Source organism: Sorex fumeus, unplaced genomic scaffold (genome assembly GCF_029834395.1).
Source record: "Sorex fumeus unplaced genomic scaffold, SorFum_2.1 ptg000045l, whole genome shotgun sequence".
NCBI classification, from domain to species: domain Eukaryota; kingdom Metazoa; phylum Chordata; class Mammalia; order Eulipotyphla; family Soricidae; genus Sorex; species Sorex fumeus.
This window is the reverse complement of record NW_026606102.1, coordinates 18487230-18495791: the sequence shown is the minus strand read 5'-3', so window position 1 is coordinate 18495791 and position 8562 is coordinate 18487230. Positions and strand designations below refer to the sequence as shown.

The 8562-nt window shown below is 39.5% G+C and overlaps 1 non-coding gene across 1 annotated transcript; it reads right to left on the bottom strand.

Moving 5' to 3' along the window:
- Nucleotides 1-7459: 7459 nt before the first annotated feature.
- Nucleotides 7460-7530, bottom strand: TRNAG-GCC (transfer RNA glycine (anticodon GCC)). The gene has a single exon. It is a non-coding gene; the product is annotated as a tRNA-Gly (tRNA).
- Between the last annotated feature and the right edge of the window lie 1032 nt (nucleotides 7531-8562).

The window sequence follows — 8562 nt, the reverse complement described above, 5'->3', positions numbered from 1 at the left end:
TCATTCCCCAAGCCTTGAAAGAGCCTTGAATATGGCACTTTTTAAAATCTCGGGGCTAGGACGAAGGAGACGTTACTGGTGCCTGCTCAAGGCAATCGACGAACAACAGGATGATCGTGATCATAAGAATTTAGAGTAATAGGATAGCAACACTATTCTATTTGCTGAAGAATGAAAATAGAGTAAGAGATGCTACACACCCAGATATTTCAACCCTTATCTTTTGTTTGGTTACTGACTTTTGGGCCACTTCTGGTGGAACCTAGGGCTTACTGCTGGCTCTGTGCTGAGGGACCACTTCTGGTGGGGTCGGGGGACCACATGGGATGCCAGGGACCAAACCTGGGTGGGCGCATGCAAGGCAAGCACCCCACTTACTCTTCTATCTCTCCGGTCCTATCCTTATCCTTGAAAAAGATTCACAGGGAAATTAATAGTATCAACTTCTATAGGTCCTCTTTGAGTCCTACTTTCTGTGGCTTTTGTCATAGCACTGGCAGAAATAGACACAATTAAGTACTTATTTGATGCTTACTAACCCAGATTTTCTATGACAGCAAAATCTTTTCTGCTAAGTTCATACTTATGTTTTTACCATAAAGAAAATTCCAATGGAGGAAATTTCCATTTGTTTCAACAACATTCACCCATGAAATTTCAGTGAGAATATAATTTTTTTTTGCATTAATAAATGCTGACCAAGTGTGTTTTGAGCAAAATATTATATAGGATACAACTGGAGAATAACGTAACTGCAACTGTTATCCACTGAAGGTGGTAAGGATGTGAGGGAGTTAGACTGGCAGGAGAATAGTGGCTATGACAAATGATGTTACTTCTCAATTTAGTTTAGGAAACTCTGGGCTAAATATTCAATACATGTTTTAATGAGCACCAGCTATGTGCTAGACTCTCAACTAGAATATTAGAGCCAACTAGTATTTACCATCACTTCCTAGAACCTTTAACATGCAGTGTTTTTAAGTGTTTTTGTGATAATTATATGTCCTAGTTTGTGCTGATAGGTCCAGTTTACAACTGTGTTTCAGTATCATACAAACTCCCTTTTACCCCTATTATTTCATGACTCTAAGTTGAGGGGTATGAATATAATGCACAGATTTTCTTCAACTTATTATGACTGATGAATTACTTGTTTCTATATTCCTACAGTCATATCTGAGAACAGGGATTGGGAAATGCTGACTTACTCCTTTCTTTCATTATGAGGACTGAAAGTCCAGAGATTTAAAGAAATTCAATCAGAAAAAGGATGAGCTTGGAATAAAGTCAATGATTACCATCTCATTCACTGACAGGCTCTTTATTTATTATAGACTTCCTTACTAAATCGGAGAGCCCGGCAAGCTACCGAGAGTATTCGATATGCCAGACACAGTAACAACAAAGTCTCCAATGGAGACGTTACTGGGCCCGCTCGAGCAAATCGACGATCAACGGGAGGGCCTTTACCTTTTTACCTTTTCCTTACTAAAACATTTTCAGCAGTGGTTAAAAAGCCCTAAAATTAGATAACTAGTCTCATACATTTTATTCTAATATAAAATAAAACCAAATTTTATTTGCTAACTTCAATTCCCTTGTTAGTGAAATTTTCAAGCTTGAAAGTCAAGTTCACTCATTTCCTACTTTTTTCCCTACTTCTTTTCACTCCCTGGTAAAAATGAAGTCACTGATTTCTTCGTTTCTTTCAAGCATCACTCGCATCATAGGTCCATCTTTTGGAGAGTGGGCTGGGAATTAATTTCATTAGCTACTGGATTTTCCAGTGCCTACGTAAGATATAAGAGTTTTATAATATTCTATTCTTCTTTCTGGCTCCAAGTGTCCTTTAAAGTGAGGATGCTACTCAGGATGTGTAGTAGCACTGTAGCACTGTCCTAGGAGGATTTTTTCAACACACTCTGTGTCTTGTTGATGCTGTTCATCGATTTGCTCAAGTGGGAACCAGTAACATCTCCATTGTGAGACTTGTTGTTACTGTTTTTGGCATAATGAATACATCACGGGTAGCTTGCCAGGCTTTGCCGTGCGGGTGGGATACCCTTGGTAGCTTACCGGGCTCTCCTAGAGGGGCGGAGGAATCGAATGCTTGTCAGCCGCGTGCAGGACAAACACCTTACCCTCTGTGCTATCACTCCAGCCCAGGATATGTGATATCTATGAAAATTTCTAAAGAGGTAAAATTACAATATAAATCCCTTGAGTCTCTACACAAAAAGATTTCTTTGTTGTTGTTTACACCAAAATATAAGGAACTATAAACAAAAAATGTTCATAGAAAAATGATTAGAAATATAATTTGAAAGACCAGCTATTCACATTTTGGTCATACATGGATTAATTGCTATTTCTTGCTAAGTTTTTTGGGTTTTAGGTAATATAAGTAGTACTTTTAAAATAGGAGTGCATGATCTTACACTTAAAAAATATATTCCTTGTGTGCTGACAAATTTAGAGAAGCTTTTCTGAGAGAGAAAACAGTAGAAAATACTAGGTGAAATAGGGTGATAAACTCAAGAAAGTCCTTTCAGCACACTATGTCTTTTTGTTCATTAACTAAAAGTGAGAATATAAATTAAATTGTATCCAAGTAATACAACCAGCCAAGTAGATCAAAATAGAATAGGTGATTAGAGCAGAGGAACATTCTAGAGAGAACTAAGCCTTAGGTGTGGCGATGGCCATGAAATTCGTGACAGAAAATCCATTGCAGGGCTTTGACTTTTGAAACAACATTGGCTTGTTTGTTGAAGAAAATTCCAGCTCATCTATAATTTACCATATGAAGTAATGAATTTAAGTCTAACTTCTGTACTCAGGATGTTTAAGAAAAAAATGGAATGCAGATATTGATTACATCAAAGGCTTTCATTGAGAGGTTGACACAGACACATGCATAATTTGTGCGGTTGACTTCGGTTGACTTCAGAGGCTTTCCTGTGTGTGAGAAATGGAACTGCAGGCCTTTTTGTATAAGTTCCTGTATATCCTGTCCATGCTGTTCTCGAAGAGGGGACGGTGTGTTTTTCCTTTGTAAGTAGCTGCCCTGTTGGGCCAATATTCGCCATCATCCAATTGAGTGCCGTGTGGCCGTTGATACGAGCTAGTATGGGGGGAGAAAAGGATAGAAAAGATTAAAAACTGGTGAAACTAAATTAGAGGTTGTAGTCCATAAATAAAACAGTTACTGAGTATTTTATGAGCCAGCAATCTTCCTGGTTATAAGAAATAAAATACAACTTTCTGCTTCAAAGAGTGACACCTACTTGCATGAAATAATCACAGAACAGTAAAATTTGCACTGCATATGACAAAGAGTTTATTTTTTGTTTGTTTAGGGGCTATGCCTAAAGGTGCTCAAGGCTTACTTCTGGTTCTGCTCTCAGAGATCTCCTGGTTGGACTTAGGGAATCATATGTGACATCAGGGACCAAACCTGGGTTGGCTTTCTGCAAAGCAACCTGCTATCTTGTTGCTCTGGCCACATGACAAGGAGTTTAAAATTCAGAGGAGAGAGATGAGAACAGCACAGTAATAAGCAGAGCACAGATGGTGTGAAATGGCCATTGAGTGTGTTTTTGACATCTAAAGTAAGGCAGACCTTCAACAGGATTCCAGTTCAGTTCTTCTTAGCAAAGGGACTCCTGAACAATTAATTATATTTTACTGCTGAGTTTCAGCTTCCTTAGCTATTTTTCTGTATTGTTTTAAAAATCAAACAGAATATAGAAGAAGTATTTACAAGCTTCTTGAAACAGAGAAGTACACATAGAATTGACTAGAAATACAAAGCACTGAACTATCAAGTGCTACATGTATTTACCAATAAATGTTATTGCAGTTGGTGACTCTGGAAAGTGAGATTTGCCTAAGACTAAACAGTAAGAGACAGAATGATACCAAGTCTTTTCTACTATGTACTTAATTGAGGAGTGATAGCACAGCGGGTAGGGCATTTGCCCTGCAAGCAGCCAACCCAGGTTCGATTCCTTTGGCCCTCTCAGAGAGCCCGGCAAGCTACCAAGAGTAACCTGCCCACATGGCACAGCCTGGCAAGCATCCTGTGGTGTATTCCATATGCCAAAAACAGTACCACAAGTCTCACAATGGAGACGTTACTGGTTCCCACTCGAACAAATCGATGAATGGGACGATAGTGCTATATTTAACTGAGGAGCAATTAAATACAAACCACTTTTGGGAAATGGAAGACAAAGCAGAGGAGTCTGTGTCTGAAGTGATATGAATCCACTTTGATTCTAAGATTTTTGAGTAAGAGAGAACAGGGAGAAAGTTATGAAGTAGACCAGAACTATGTTCAAAATAAGAGAAGAAAGACTAAAGGGCAAGTCTCTAAAAGCTTTATACTATCTTTTTGAAAGACACAAAGTTAAAATTTTATTATAAAGAACATTGTTTTATGTTTAACATGTTTCCTACAAATAAATGCTAATTTTTTCAAAGGCTAACTTCTATTAAAATTTTATAAAAATAAGTTTCCCACATCAGTGTACACAATACTTGTTATAGATTAGACCTCTCATGTTTGAGAGAACAAAGTGTGTACAATATAATTGTGTTTACGGGTTATTAAACATGACAAACATTTTATTTATATACTTAGAATCTATCTTAGAGCAAAAAGTTTCAATAGAAATTCTTGGTTCTTGTTTTATAAATTGTATATAGTTTTTAGGGCTGAAGTAAACCTGAATACAATATGAGACTGTAGAAAAAAAGGCATATAGAGGCCCATATTCTCATTATTAGAGCTTGATACAGAGTCAGGATGAAAAACAATGAGAAACTTATCACTCCCTTTATTTTAAAAAAATGTTTTGTTTCTTAAATAGTTTCCCATTGAATTATGATGTTACTTTAAAGATTTTTAATCACTGTGATGTATAATACTGTTAATGATAGGATTTCATGCATACAATATTCCAACATCACACCCACCACCAAAGGATCTTCTTGCCTCCACCAACAAAGTACCTAAAGATCAAGAACAAAGACTAAGATAATAACTAGAACTGAGCAGTTTCAAATCTTAAGTGTTTATAAGCTATAAATCATACAATGGGCTGGAGCGATAGCACAGCGGTAGGGCGTTTGCCTTGCACACAGCCAACATGGCTGACCCAAGTTTGATTCCTCCGCCCCTCTCGGAGAGCCCGGCAAGCTACCGAGAGTATCTTGCCTGCACGGCAGAGCCTGGCAAGCTACCCATGATGTATTCGATATGCCAAGCACAGTAAAAAGTCTCATGATGGAGACGTTACTGGGCCCGCTCGAGCAAATCGATGAACAACGGAGGACCATGACCGTGACCAAATCATACAATTAATTTTTAAAACCTAACATGTATGCAGAGAAACACCTTGAGCAATTTAGCCTAGGAAAAGTTTAACTCATCTGATACCTTGAGAATTTTTTATTTATAACCTTCCCATTAAATGAAGAAAAAAGCACATCCTACCCTAGAATAGTCTATAACCCAGACTTTCACAGTCTTCAGACAATAAAATATAAAGTGACATAAATGGAAAAGAAGGTAAGGTAGGTATGCTATATATGACTATTCTAAGAAATAACTGGAAAGCTATGGGAATGAAAAAGTAGCCTTTGCACTCATAAAACCTGAAAGTGATGATAGTAAAGGTAAAGGTAAAGGCCCTCCCGTTGATCATCAATTTGCTCGAGCGGGCCCAGGAACGTCTCCATTGGAGACTTTGTTGTTACTGTGTCTGGCATATCGAATACGTCACGGGTAGCTTGCCGGGCTCTGCCGTGCGGGCGAGATACTCTCGGTAGCTTGCCGGGCTCTCCCAGAGGGGCGGAGGAATCGAACTCGGGTCGGCCATGTTGGCTGCGTGCAAGGCAAACGCCCTACTGCTGTGCTATTGCTCCAGCCCTGAGCATATTCTATATTTTAAACATGTGATTTTAGTCAATATAATAATTTTTAAATAAGTGAAATTCTTCCCATAATATTCTATAATATTGCTATTTTATCAAGCAACACTGTCACTGTTCACTGTCCTCCCGTTGTTCATTGATTTGCTGGAGTGGGCCCAGTAACGTCTCCATTTTGAGACTTGTTACTGTGTTTGGCATTGCCACGCAGGTGAGATACTCTTGGTAGCTTGCCAGGCTCTGCCGTGCAGGCAAGATACTCTCGGTAGCTTGCCGGGCTCTCCGAACGGGGCGGAGGAATCAAACCTGGCTCAGTCGGGCTGGTTGCACGCAAGGCAAACACCCTACTGTTGTGCTATCGCTCCAGCCCAACTTTGACAACATACTTATAATAGTGTTCAATATATGATGTATGCTTCATAGATATTAACTGGAATTATAGGATAATGGATGGATGCATGCATTATATATGTGCATTATATATATGTGCATTATATATATGTGAAAAGAAAGTTTTCAGATACGTATAGGTTATAGATAAGGTGTTCAATAAGCTTTAATTCTGAAAAGCCCTTCGTATCTTCAAATACATCATATAGCAGTAACTGTTGTTAGAAAAATTTAAATATTATTGATTTGCTGCCTACGGACAGTAGGCTCTGGCAAGTAGCCTGGCAAGCTCCCCATGGCATATTCAATATGCCAAATACAGTAATGACATCAGGTCTCATTCCCCTGACCCTGAAAGAGCCTCCAATCGTTGGGAAAAGACGAGTAAGAAGAGGCTGCTAAATCTCAGGGCTGGGAGGAATAGAGACATTACTGGCGCCCACTCGAGTAATTCGACAATCAATGGGATGACAGTGATACAGTGAAATATTATTGATAAATGACAGCAGTAATTATCAAACTTTAAAATGCATTTAAGTTATGGTGAGGGCTTATTAATACTCAAATTATTACATCTCATTCTCGAGTTATTATGAATAAGCCTATCTAACAAGTACCAGGGCAACGCTGATGCTGATGATTTAGACTTTAAAAAGCACTGAATTAAACACATCATTTTTTCATAGAACAAAAAAGGGAAAATCTGTATGCTGTCATTTTTTTCTTCTATTATTAGTAGGAACTATAATTTAATCTTATAAGAAGTCCATTTAAATGAATTTAAGATTGAGACTTACTACTCATAGGTTGGTCACTTATTTCCCTTTACAGATTAACAATATGTAGAAAGGAGCTACTAGCAACCAATAGCGTCTAACAGTCCTCTAATTTACTTTGAGAGGGTGCCTCCCTTTTGATTCCACTCTTTATTCTCTATCTAAAGATGTTAAGTATCAGGGCCAGAAGATAGTACAGCAGGCATGGCACTTGACTTGCACGCAGCTGATCTGGGAGTGATCCCTGAGTGCAGAGCCAGGAGCAAGCCCTGACGATGTCTCAATAAAAAAGCTGTCAAATATTATAATCATGAAACATGTTTAATAAGTAGAGCTTAACAGTTTCTACTCACTGCATGAGCCGGGAATCGAACCCGGGCCTCCCGCGTGGCAGGCGAGAATTCTACCACTGAACCACCCATGCATAACACAGCGGTAGGGCGTCTGCCTTGCACGCGGCCAACATGGCCGACCCGAGTTCGATTCCTCCACCCCTCTCGGAGAGCCCGGCAAGCTACCGAGAGTATCTCGCCCGCACGGCAGAGCCCGGCAAGCTACCCGTGACGTATTCGATATGCCAGACACAGTAACAACAAAGTCTCCAATGGAGACGTTCCTGGGCCCGCTCGAGCAAATTGATGATCAACGGGAGGGCCTTTACCTTTACCTTAACAGTTTCAGAAATGTAATATTATCAATAAAGAACCCAATTTTGTAGGAGGCTAACAGCCAAGAATGGCAGAGATTAGTACCAGGAATTTTACTCCATGGCTTGGAGGCCAGCCACATATGCTAGGGGAAAAGGGTGCTCAGATAGAGAAGAGAGCACCAAATAAAGGGTGTTGGGAGGATCCTCCCAGGATGGGAGAAGCATGCTGAAAGTAGAGTATAGACCAAACATGATTGCCACCCATTGCCTCTTTTGTAAACCACAACACCCAATAGGAGAGAGAGAACAAAAGGGAATGCCTGCCACAGAGGCGGGGTGGGATGGGGGGGATGGGGGGTGGGAGGGATACTGGGATCCGTGGTGGTGGGAAATGGCACTGGTGGAGGAGGGATGGGTATTTGATCACTGTATAACTGAAACCCAAGCACAAAAATTTGTAAGTCTACAACTGTACCTCATGGTGTCTCACTAATAAAAATTAAAAAAAAAAATTTGAATTTGTGTGTCAGAGACCTTACCAGGCATTCAAATCAAAGAAAACATGTATGCATTCAAAGAACACACATGTAACAAGAGAAGGCAAGACATACAGCAAAGCATCACTAATTATAAAACATATTAAGTTCTCACATATACACGTGTGTGTGTGTGTGTGTGTGTGTGTGTGTGTGTGTGTGTGTTTAGGTGAGGAAGTGGCAAGGTAAGGGAGATAATCTTTAACAGTAAGTTAAAGTTTTGAAAGTCACTCCAGAAGATGATGTAGTAACTTGAGCTAGCTTCCGCCCC